This window comes from Chiloscyllium punctatum, chromosome 35 (genome assembly GCF_047496795.1).
Source record: "Chiloscyllium punctatum isolate Juve2018m chromosome 35, sChiPun1.3, whole genome shotgun sequence".
Taxonomy (NCBI): Eukaryota; Metazoa; Chordata; class Chondrichthyes; order Orectolobiformes; family Hemiscylliidae; genus Chiloscyllium; species Chiloscyllium punctatum.
The window spans coordinates 5,868,512-5,882,019 of record NC_092773.1 but is presented as its reverse complement, the minus strand read 5'-3'; positions in this window follow the sequence as shown (position 1 = coordinate 5,882,019).

Sequence of the window (13,508 nt, the reverse complement as noted above, 5' to 3'; positions counted from 1 at the left end):
CTTTCACCCTGACAGGAATATACTTTCTCTGGATTCTCGTTATCTCATACCTGAAGGCTTCCTTTTTTCCAGCCGTCCCTTTACCTGCGAACATCTGCCCCCAATCAGCTTTCGAAAGTTCTTGCCTAATGCCGTCAAAATTAGCCTTTCTCCAATTTAGAACTTCAACGTTTAGATCTGATCTATTCTTTTTCATTATTATTTTAAATCTAATAGAATTATGGTTGCAGGCCCGAAAGTGCTCCCCCACTGACACCTCAGTCACCTGCCCTGTCTTATTTCCCATGAGTTTTGCACCTTCTCTCGTAGGTACGTCCACATACTGAATCAGAAAATGTTCTTGAATACACTTAACAAATTCCCCTCCATCTAAACCCTAAACACTATGGCAGCCCCAGTCTATGTTTGGAAAGTTAAAATCCCCTACCATAACCACCCTATTATTCTTACAAGTAGCTGAGAGCTCCTTACAAGTTTGTTTCTCAATTTCCCTCTGACTATTAGGAGGTCTGTAATACAATCCCAATAAGGTGATCATCCCTTTCTTATTTCTCAGTTCCACCCAAATAACTTCCCTGGATGTATTTCCGGGAATATCCTCTCTCAGCACAGCTGTCATGCTGTCCATTATCCAAAACACCACATCCCCTCCTCTCTTGCCTCCCTTTCTATCCTTCCTGTAACATTTGTATCCGGGAACATTAAGCTGCCAGTCCTGCCCATCCCTGAGCCATGTTTCTGTAATTTCTATGATATCCCAGTCCCATGTTCCTAACCATGCCCTGAGTTCATCTGCCTTTCCTGTTAGGCCCCTTGCATTGAAATAACTGCAGTTTAAGAGATGCTTCCTGTTTGCCCCTGAACTGCCCAGAACTAATTTCAAGGTCATGCCTCATTATTCTGAACACCCCAACGATTAGCCGACAAAATGTCTGTGACCTTTAACGGAAACTTTGGAATATTTTCCAAAGCACAGCTCTTTCCTCCTACAATAACAAAGTGCCCATACACTTGCCCAGAGATTGGAAACAGTTTCTGAGGTGGTAAATCTGTTTGCTGCTCATTAATGATGGAGTATTTCTGATCGGCGCCTCTTTTTTTTTCACATTGAAGAATTTCAAGCCAGGCCCACCTTGTTTCTTTTGGCTTGGCCACAATCTCATTTCCAGGGTATTCCATCGTCCTGTCAAGAGTGTTTATCGAGTAATCGCTGTGTGAATTCATATTGAATAAACATTTCCCAATTGCAGCTGCACTCGCTCTTGCAAGATTTATCGCTCTATTTGATTTAAAAGCCAGGATAAAGTGTATAAAATCTGAACTATTCTTTCTTGTTACCACAGTTGATGGCTTTATGGGGGACAGTGAAACAAATAAACACCAGAAATGTTGTACTGGTCGGTCAGTACTCTCAGTGTTACAGTGTTCAAGGAATGGGCTTAATTGTAAGACCTGATGTGAGGGGCATTATGAAACTATGCAATCTCTGTTGAGAATACTTGGGCACAAACTGTTAATATGCTTGGTCCACTAATGGACTTACTGTCATGCTAACTTTGGTGGTGTCATTAGGAACCCCTACAAAATGTAAAATAACTGATGAGACACAGATCTCAATGAATTGCAAATAATTTTCTACTACATTTCGATCCACACAAAAAACAATTACCACTTACCATATTTTTAATGGCCTGATGTTAAACGTTCCTCACAAATCAAAATCTGACAGTGGCCCAGAGCAAGATCAATGGGATGGATGGTAGAAAGTGATGCAATCAATTTGGTTGCTGCCTTCCATCAGTGGATCTCTACGAAAAAGAAAGACACGCATTTACATAGCACCTTTCACAACAGTAGTGCACCTAAAAACAAAGTACAGCTAATTAAGTAACTTTTGAAGTAAAATTATTATTGTAGTTTCGAAACTACACAGTCAATCTGTGTACAGCAAGATATCAAGAGAGCAATAGCCAGATAAATGTTTTTCACGATGTTACTCAAGAAACTTTAGTCAGCATGGACCAGTTTGGGCTGAAAGGCCTGTCTCCATGCTGTGCGATCTAACGTAAAACAAGTCATTGGCAACAACTCCCCTGCTCTTCTTCAGTTTGTGTCACAGGGTCATTCGTCTTCACATGAAAGGGCAAACAGCTTCTCTGTTAAATTTTTCATCTGAGAAATAGCCTCTCCCCCACGATGGTTAGTCTGAGTTCTGGGGCTTAAACTTCTGGAGTGTGGGTTCAAATCCAAGCTCAATCTGACTCAGAAGAGAGAGTCCACAGATGACAACAGCTGAAAAGCTTCAAAAACAGTGGAAAAAGTCATAGCATGCAACCAGTCTAATCCAGTTATGAAGATACAGTCACCAAAAGCTCATCACTGTCAACATGAAGTTTAATCAGTGCTGCTCCTGGCACAAGACAAATTCAACATCAGACTAAATTTTCAAAGCCATTAGTTTAATTATGACAGGTGTCTGTAGACTGAAAACCGCACACTTTCACTGCTGACTGACAGCATTTAATTCCCGAGGCCCAGAGGGCTGGAAAAGTACTTTGAGAAAATAAGGTTCCATTATGACTGTAATGTGGAAGCACATGTTATCGGCACCAGAAAGAGGTGAGCACAGAAATATCGGCAGATACCTTTCACTGACTTAGTGAAGACATTGTTAGAATTTTAAAATGTTTGCATTTAGGAAGTGCAGTGAGTGGTAGGTGCTCTTCAAAACATCAAATATTGTCGTCAAGGACAATTAAATATGAGCCTGTCAGTGATGCTCAAGTTCGAGGAAAGAACAAACATGTTTGGAAGTACAAAAATTGGAGCATTCTGATTTAACTAAGCAGAGAATAAATTAATTTAGTCTGTGTTTCAAGATAGGACAGGGGAGGCCTCACATCTGCAAAGAAATTCAGGCCTCACAACACCAGGTATTTTCATTGGACCATCACTTGCGGCTGTGCTGTCACCTGTTTCTGTGCAAAGTTCTGGAATTCCCACTTGAAACATCTTCACTTTTGTGTCTTCCTTTGGAAGCACACTAGCTTTTGGAGTACCGCTCCTTCATCAGGTGGTTGTGGAGGACACAATTACAAGACACAAAATTTATCGCAAAAATTTACAGTGTGATGTAACTGAAATTGTACATAGAAAAATACCTTGATTGTTGGTTGAGTCCTTCACCTGTTCAAATACCGTGATAGTTTCAATTCTTCCATGTGGAAATCACAAAACTTTTGTTTAAAAGTTGCATTCTCAGGTTAATTGTAACAATTGGTGTTAGCTGGACAACATGTTTCTGCTAGACATATTCTGCCGGCATCTCCAAATCGTCTCTTCTTTTGAAATTCTCCTTTGGACCTACAGGCCAAACTTTTGCTCCCGGAGTGGGTAGTTCATCGGAAAAAGCAATGCTTGCATTGGGGTGGAGATAGATGCAAGTTGGAATTGGGCTCCCCCAGCTCAGAAGAAGAGTGTAGATGGCCACATGGGTGGACAAGTCTTGTGTTTGGCCAATTAAAGGGTCACCTCAGTTGAGATTTTGTTTCAGAAACTATTGGACTGTCTATGCCTTACATCTAATTCCTTAACGCACCTGACATGACCCCTCGTACTCTCTTTGGCACATCCACAGCTGCCCAGTATCACCCAGTATTCACCGTGGAAAATAACAGCAGCTATGGGGAGATGGAATAAACAGAAAGATGGAATTTTACAGTACAGTAAGAGGCCATTCAGGCTAGTCATAAAAGTTAGGTCACATTTGTGCAAGGTAATTGTATTCAAAATTGGCTCGATGGTAGGAAGCAGAGGGTGATGGTTGAAATTTGTTTCTTGGACTGGAGGCCTGTGACTAATGGTATGCCACAGGGGTTGTTACTGGAATCTCTGTCATTTACATGTACAATCTGGATGTGAATGTACAAGGCATGGTTAGTAAGTTTGCAGATGATAAAAAATTGTGAGGTATTGCTCATTACAAGGAAGGTTATCAAACATTACAGAGGGATCTTGATTAGATGAGGAACTGGGCTGGTGATTGGAAACTGCAAAACAATACAGAGAAGTGTGAGTTGTTGCACTTTGGAAAATCAAACCAAGGTAGGACTTATACAGTAAATGGTAAGGTCCTGAGGAGTGTTGTGGAACAGAGGGACCGAGGAATACAAGTACATCATTTGTTGAAAATGGTGTCGCAGGTAGACAGAGTGGGAAAAAAAAAGTATTTAGTATGCTGGCCTTCATCAGTCAAGGCATTGAGTATAGGAGGTGGGACATTATGCTACAGTCTTATGAGTTATTGGTGAGGCCACACTTGGAGTATTGTGTACGGCTTTGGTCACCCTGTTATGAGAAAGACATAGTTAAACTGGAATGAGTGTAAAGGTTTATGAGGATGTTGCTAGGACTGTTCGGCCTGAGTTATAGGGAGAAGTTGGTCAGGATAGGACTTTATTCCTTGAAATCATTGGGAGAATGAAGGGTGACCTTATTTCGGTGCATAACATCATGAGGGGCATTGATAGGATGAATGCATATAGTTTGTTTTTCACAGGGATGAGGAATTGAAACCTAGTGGGCATAGATTTAAGGTGATAGGAGAAAGATTTAAGAAGGCCCAGAGGGGCAACTTCTTCACACAGAGAGTGGTGCATATATGGAACGGGCTGCCAGAGAAAGTGCAGGCACAATAGCAACATTTGGATGGGTACATGGATGGGAAGAGTTTTGAAGGATATGGACCAAATGTGGGCAATTGGAACTAGCTGATTGGGCACCATGGTCAGCATGGACCAGTTTGGGCCAAAGGGCCTGTTTACATGCTGTATTGCTCTATGACTCTATGACTCATGGTTGTACTGGCTCCCAAAGGAGCTACACAGCTAACCCAATTCTCCAGCCCTATCTCCATAATCCTCTGAATTCATCACTTCCAAACATAAAGATCCAGCTTTCTTTTTAAACCTTCTATGGAAACTGTCTCCACCACTCTCCCAGGCAGTGAATTCCAAATCCTACCATTTATAAACCCAAGGATCCAAGAAGAAAATTATGTACTTGAATCCCAAGGTCTCTATGCTCCTGTGCTCCCCTCAGAGTTGTACCGTTAGCCTACAATTGTCTCTTCATGTTTCTTTTACCAAAATGCATTACCTTACATTTTCCTGCCTTGAAATGCATCTGCCAAGTGTCTGCCCATTTGGTCAACTTGTCAATGCTCCTCTGAAGTTGCTCAGCACTATCCTCATAATTCACTATTCTCCTCAGCATGGGGTCCAGGGTGTACTAGCTATATGGACAGAGAACTGGCTGGGCAACAGGAGACAGAGAGTAGTAGTGGAAGGGAGTTTCTCAAAGTGGAGAACTGTGACCAGTTGTGTTCTACAGGGATCCGTGCTGGGACCGCTATTGTTTGTGAAATACGTAAGTGATCATCAGGAAAGTATAGGTGGTCTGATTAGCAAGTTTGCAGATGACACTAAGATTGTGGAGTAGCAGATAGTGAAGGGGACTATCATGGAATGCCGCAGAATGTCGACAGATTGGAGAGTTGGGCAGAGAAATGGCAGACGGAGTTCAATCTGGGCAAATGAGAGATAATTCATTTTGGAAGATTCAATTCTAGAGCGACCTATATTGTAATTGTAAAAGTCCTGGGGAAAAGTGATGTACAGAGAGATCAGGGTGTTTGGGTCCATTGTACCCTGAAGGTAGCAACGCAGGTCAATAGAGTGGTCAAGAAGGCATATGGCATGCTGTCCTTCATTGGACAGGGTATTGAGTACAAGAGTTGGCAGGTCATGTTACAGTTGTAAAGGTCTTTGGTTCAGCCACATTTGGAATACTCCATACAGTTCTAGTTGCCAATTACCAAAAGGATGTGGATGCTTTGGAGAGGGTGCAGAAGAGGTTCACCAGGATGTTGCCTGGTATGGAGGGTACTAGCTATGAAGAGGTTGAGTAGATTAGGATTATTTTCATCAGAAAGATGGAGTTTGAGGGGGACCTGATTGAGGTCAACAAAATCATGAGAGATAATAGACGGGTAGATAGCAAGAAGCTTTTTCCAAGAGTGGAGAGACTCCATTACTCGGAGTCATGAGTTCAAAGTGAGACGGGAAAAGGTTAACGGAGATATATGTGGAAAGTTCTTTGCACAGAGGGTGGTGGGTACCTGGAACGTGTTGTCAGCGGAGGTGGCAGAGATGGGCACGATGGCATCACTTAAGATGTATCCAGACAGATAGATGAATGGGTAGGGAGCAGAGGGACACAGATCCTTCGAAAACAGGTGACAGGTTTAGAGAGAGGATCTGGATCAGCACAGGCTTGGAGGGCAGAAGGGCCTGTTCCTGTGCTGTAATTTTCTTTGTTCTTAGTATTATCTGCACATTTACAGACTTTTTCCTCCATGCCCATCGCCAAATCATTAAAATAAATCAGAAAAACCAAAGATTCCAACAACAATCCCTGGGGAACACCACTTTCACCTTGTCTCCAATCTGAAAAATATCTATCTACACCTACCCTGTTTCCTATCTTTTAGCCAACTTCTAAACCAAGTTGCCAAGCCCATCAATCCCAAACATTTCTAATTTGCTAACCAACCTGCCTTGTGGCACTGTATCAAATGTTTTCTCAAAGTCCAAATGTACAACATGCACAGCATTGCCCTCATCCACTATCTGTGTAACCTCATCAAAAAGTCAAATAAATTTGTCAGATATGACCTGCCCTTGACAAAGCCATTTCGACCATCCAGTATTGACTTATTTTTCTCTAAGCATATATTTACCTTCCCCCATATTATGGCCTTGATCAGTTTTCGTACTATTGATGACAAGCTGACAGGTCTGGACTTTCCTGGGTTATTCTTTGACCCTTTCTTAAACAGTGGCATCACATTTGCAATCCCCTGGTCTCCCAGAACTAATTCTGGGTTCAGGGAGAACTGGAAAATTTCTGTCAATAGCTCAGCAATTTAACATGTATCCCAACCAGGTCTGGTGATTTCTCTGCCTTGAGCGATGTCAACCTTTTTAGGATTGAGGATCACAGAGATGTACAGACCCTTTGGTCCCACTTGTCTATGCTGACCAGGTATAATCATCAGGAACTCTCCCTTAACTCCTACACCCAACAGGAAGAGCACATCACTCTACTAAAGGCCACCTTTGCTCCTTCACACTGTACAGACCCAGAAAATAGCACTGTCTCATTGCTCTAAAAAAACCCCACTGCTCCAGGGTACTTCTTTATCAATCACTGTATTGCTCAGTTGCTCAACACGCACATTGTCAACTGGATCATTGTCACCATTTTCTACTGCAGTAAAAACAGAAGCAAAGTACTCATTTCATACCTCTGCCATATCCTTTGTTTCAATGTGCAGCTTACCCTGCTTGTTCCTTCTGTGACCCCACTCTATTCTTCACTAATCTTTGATGATTAATATGTTGAACTACATTTCACGACTTGTTTCAGCACCGTCTACCATCCTCTACTCATGCTTCCTCTTAGTCTTCCTTAATCTAGCCCTAGCCTCTGTCCTGCATTTGAGATATTCTTCCTGATTTCTCTTACAATTAGTATTCCAGTATGCATCATATGCCTCCTTTCTCTTCCTTATTTTCTTATCAATGTCCTTAGCCATCCAAGGTCCTTTCGCTTTGGATATGCCATGTTTATTTCTCATGGGTATATATTCAAGTCTCACTATTGAAGTCTCTTGCATGAACAAACTTCCAATGATCGAATACAGCTTTTGTTTTTTTACACTTGATGTTGAAAAAAAAACTTCTATCAACCATTTCAAGATTTTAAATCTCCTCAACTGGTTAATTGCTGATAAAAAAAAACTTTGATTCAGAACGGAATTGCAAGCAGCTAGTCCTTTAGTAGCACCTTTAAACTGTGAACTCAGAAAACCTGTCAAGTTCTTTGTAGCTTTTGAAATCTAGCCATTCATATTGGTATGATGGCCTTGAGAGAAACATTAAAAGGGAAAGAACCTGATTGAAACTGCACAACAGATGTTAATTTCTTTTCAAAATTATAGCCGTTGGCCTGTCAATAAAACAAGGAGGTTTTCTTTTCACTCTCAAAGGTAACTAGGATCTGCTTTTTAAGTTTAACAAAGAAGTATTTAAAAATCTTCAAAGCAAGTCTGTTTTGCAGACCCCATCTGCCCTTCAAAAGTGTTTATGTCGACTCCATCAACTCATGACTCCCAAGCTACAAGTTAAGACTCTTGCAACGGCCAAAAGGAGATTTGTTTGAACTCAGTGCAGAGTTCGAAAGGCCCTATACTCTTGGGGTTTCCTCCTGTATCGTGCTCTCAATCCTTTCTCGTAGCAGCAAAAACTCTGTCTGTCGAAAACAGAGGTGCTATATCCCATCAAGGCCCTGCACTGCTGTTTCTAAAGTTCCAGCCTGACCTCTCTGTTCGAATTTTGGGTGACCTGTTTGTGAGTCTGAATTAACTTTTAACCACCTCATGCATCCTCTCTCGGCCTTACTGACAGAGAGCTGTGTTTATGGAAACGTTAGCTCTAGTACTACTCTGAATCACCGACTGCACCACTTCACATTCCAGTCTGTGATGTGGTTGAACATGGGCCTCACTTGAACAATGATGGAGGCCTTGGTGAATGGATCTCGAAGCACCTCCTGTGTGGTGGATATGAAAGAAACCTTTCACTGCACATAAAGAAATCTGTAGCATGCCAAATAGCCAATGGCCATGTAATTGAGCCCATAAAGACTTGTTTTTTTTAACCAAAGTATGTTCAGTAAACAATATTCAGCTGACGTCAGCTCTCCACAACCTTTGTATTGCTGTGTTCTTGCTTTCAGAGCTGAGTGTGTTGTTGAGCCAGAGACCAGGATGACATCATGTGACCAGTGATCATAAGGACTCCAAGCACAGCACTGTCACATAAGACTCACTGTAGCTGCAAGTTATCAGTTTGTCTGTTACGTAATGACGTTCAAGCAAATTGGCTCTATTCTCCTCACCAATCCTCTGTAGCTGTACTAATTCTGTGTTAAGGAGCACAACACAAGAAAATAACATTTGGTAGCACAGATAACTGTTCAATTGTACAACAGCTCAAATTTCCACTCCACATGTAATTGCTGTGAGACATGAATTCTATGTGTATCCACACTAATTTGACGGTATAACACTCAATGAGTTCAGACTCTTTGACAGCATAGTGCTCCTCTGTACTGAACCTTTTGACAGTGAAGTGTTCCCTCAGTTTTGCCCCTCGAGTAATGTAATGCTTCCTTGGTCTTGCCCTTCCAACAGTGAAGTGCTCCCTCAATGCAGTAAGAATGCCAGTCTACATTTTACATTGAAGGCTCCCCAGTGGGATTTGAACCCTTAAGCTTTTCTGACTGGAAAACAAGAGTACTATCACCGAGTCAGTACTGACTACAAGCAAGTATTAATTTCATTGCTTCTTAAGGAATTCTGACAGAGATCCTGTACAGTCTTAAGTCCACGTGTTTGCACAAATAAAGTTAAATTCAAATTGTTAGCTGTACAAAGGCCCCTTTTACATGCTGTCTGTTTCCAAGCGAGGAAGGATTGTGATATCTTTATCGAGCACTGCACTGTTACAAATGCCGACAAAGAAAATTCCAAAAGAGTGAAGTAAGCAATTCTCAAGTGTGGGCTGAGGTCTGGAAGATGCAAAATTCCGATGCAACAGCACAACAGTTGTCAGGAGATTGTAATTACAGTGCGACATGTTTACATAAGCAGTTCCCATTCAAAGTATGATCAGAGGAATTTACATTGCAGAGAAACCTGACATAAATCAGACATAGGAATTAAGGATTTGTTGACTGGAAGTGTGGAAAAAATATTATTATTAATATTATTCAAAATGCATACAATTTCACCAAGATAGTGTACTGACTAGGAACTCTGTCATTTTTGGCAAGGATCTGTTTTATGAATAAGTCACAAATTGAATGAAACCTGTATATCCTTCCCTACACAGTATGTTAAGGCAGTTGGAACCAAGAACATTGCTCTACCTTCATGAATGATCACCAGGTTTGAGAGCCAATGCAGCACCCTCACTTATGGGATGCTGGGTCAATTCGGGTATTCAGGTCATTCTGATATAACATGTGATTCATCAACAAGAATTGGCCCTAACATGATTGACAAATTGTGGATGCTGTTTGGATAACGTGAACTTTCTCCTGAATAAATACAGCGATCTTCGACAGCAGTTTTCCATCGTGTGATTTTCTATCGCGTGAAATTTCAGAGGAATCTAACTGTCTCATTTTAGCAAAACAACCTGAAAATAAAATATTCAGCTTCCTCGCTTGGAAACAGACAGCAATAAAAGGGGCCTTTGTACAAGTTAACAATTTGAATTTAACTTTATTTTGTACAAACACATGGACTTAAGACTGGGCAGGACCTCTGTCATAACTTTTGAAGAAGCAATGAAATTAATACTGGCTTGTTGTCAGTACTGACTCGGTGATAGCACTCTTGCTTGACCAGTTTGTGATCAACTGTCAGTGATCAAATTGATTCACTGCTGAGGCCTCTCCAGAACAAGTTTAAAGGTTGCCAAGATGACAAGCTGTTGATTGAATGGACTTGCATTCCTGAATGTTAAGTTGAGGTCGTTACCTAACCAAGATGGACTGTTCCCTTTGCCTGTTTCTGGCAGATGTAAAAGATTCAGAATAACCATTAGAACGAAGAGCAGGGGCGCTTTCCTAGTGCCTTGGCCAACTTTACTCCCTTAAACTGACACCATTAGAAATTGGCCATCCATCTCCCCACTGTTTGCAGGAGCTCGCTGTGTGCAGAATTGGCCACTGTATTTCTCTGCATAGCACTGAGTGCCCTTCAGAAATGATTCATTGCATGCAAAGTTCTGTGAGACACTTTCTTGGCGTATCACTGCTCTGTATAAATATTATTTCTATTGAAACATGCGTTATTGGATGAGGATAGTTGGTGTACATATTTCATCCAATGATTTATATATCCTTTCCTGACTGAAAATATCCACTGGAAAAGATGGAAGGAGAGATGGAAAACTGGAGATGGAGTAAACCTGGATTAAAGTCATGCAGCATATAGCCAACAAAATGTTCATCAATAGAGAATGTGGACAGAAAAACAAGGAAAGAACGGTCTTTTTTTTCCAATCCTGGAATTGGGATCTTATGCAGCCATCTGAGGGCCCTGATCCACAGACAGTGCAGTCCTCTCTCTCCTCCAACACTGCAGCACTCCGTCAGGACGGACTCACTAATATTGCTCACTGAACATTGATCCTTTGGCCATGCAGTACTTCCTCCAATATTGATCCTCTGAAATGCAGCAAATCCCCAGAATTGACAATTCATCAAAGCAGCTCTCCCAAAATACTAACCTTTGACAGTGTAGCTCATCATCAGTACAGACTCTCCAACATTATAGCTCCACTCAGTAGTGCAACACTTCCTCAGTATTGACCCTCTGACAGTGCAACACTTCCTTACTACTAACCTTTCGATACAGCTCTTCCTCTGTAGCAACCATGCGGCAGTGCAGCATTCCCTCAGTACTGACCCTCTGACAATGCAGTGCTCCATCATTACAGCTCAAGCAACAAAACAGCACTCCTTCACCGCAGCATGCAAGTGTCAACCTGGATTTGTGTTCCAGTCTCTAAAACATGACTCAAACCACAACCTTATGACTCAAAGCAGAACAGTGCTGCCATTAAGGAGAAAAGAGTGAATTCTGATTACTAATTGTGTCTAAAAAATAACCTCAACAGCAAATGGATACATACAGCTCCCTTTTGAACCTCTTCCACTTCCATGACTTGCGTTTGATGTCAAGTTGGCAGCTCGCTTTTTCTTTGGCCTGGCTAGAGCTTCATAAATGTTTGCCAACACTAACTATTTACTGAAGCAGGGAATGTGACGTTCACAGACACAATCATTAGAATATGCTGGTGTAGACTGTTTGGGCCAAATATCCTAATTCTGTGTGTTATATCCTCTGTTACATACAGAAGAAGCTGTGCAATAGTTAGCTCAGTTCGCTGGACAGCTGACATATGATACAAAGTAATGTGACCAGCGTGCGTTCGATTTCTGCACTGGCTGAGGTTAATGTGGAAGGACCCTCCTTCTCTCACATTGTCTGAGGTGTGGTGACCCTCAGGCTAAATCACCAATTCTCTCTCTCTCTCGTTAACAAGTAAGTAACCTTATAGTCAGCTCAGACTACAGTGACTTTCCTTCAACTGCACAGTTGAATCTGAATAGGAGTGCTTTAGAATTAAGTACAAAGGTTTCAAGTTGGTTTACCTTTTACAATGATCATGAGCTACTGTTCCCCTTTTATAATGGCACTTTAGTACAAAGAACCTTTTTGAATTGAATTGCCCAACAATTGTCAGCTCTAGATCTACAATAATCCTTCTAACAACATTACAAAAGCATTAGGGAAAAAAAATCACATTTCATAATTATCTTTCACCTTATATCCATTAATCAATTTGCATTCTGGTAAAGGATGGTACAGAGAATCAAATGTTTTCCTAAATAGTGCTGAGGGAGATTGATGTCCAAAATATAATGAGATTGAAAGGGCCTGCTTCTATTACCTCATTATTGCATTAAATTTGCAACCAGGCAGAGGTTTATGTGTACAATGGGATTTTGTGGTTCTCCCACTCCACTTGCAGGCTGGCTCTTATGATTGGGTGGAAAGCTCCAAATTAAAAGACTGTTCAGGATATACATGCAAGGAGTGTAGCAGTGTCTTTGTGGTAGCCATTGTGAAAGGTGAATTGTGCTAGGGACGGGGTTGCAAAGTTTACCTCCACCCACAACTCCACAGATAATAAATCACCAAAGAATATCCAGGGTCAGATTCGTGAGTGGCCAGGTTACATTCATACTATGCAAATGCCAAGCACTGGCCACGTGCATCAAGAGATAGTCTTCCTACCGATATGATCAGCTGATGTTCTGGATATGAGCACCATCAATTCTCACCATCTGTTAATATATGTATAATTATATTGTTAAGTTTGTTAATGTCTTTGTTTAAGACAAAAGAGCTAGTGGCCATAAATTGTCAGATCATATACATTCTGGATTAGTGATGCTGGAAGAGCACAGCAGTTCAGGCAGCATCCAAGGAGCTTCAAAATCGACGTTTCGGGCAAAAACCCTTCCTTCATCAGGAATAAAGGCAGTCTGAAGCGTGGAGAGATAAGCTAGAGGAGGGTGGGGGTGGGGAGAAAGTAGCATAGAGTACAATGGGTGAGTGGGGGAGGGGATGAAGGTGATAGGTCAGGGAGGAGAGGGTGGAGTGGATAGGTGGAAAAGGAGATAGGCAGGTAGGACAAGTCCGGACAAGTCAAGGGGACAGTGCTGAGCTGGAAGTTTGGAACTAGGGTGAGGTGGGGGAAGGGGAAATGAAGAAACTGTTGAAGTCCACATTGATGCCCTGGGGT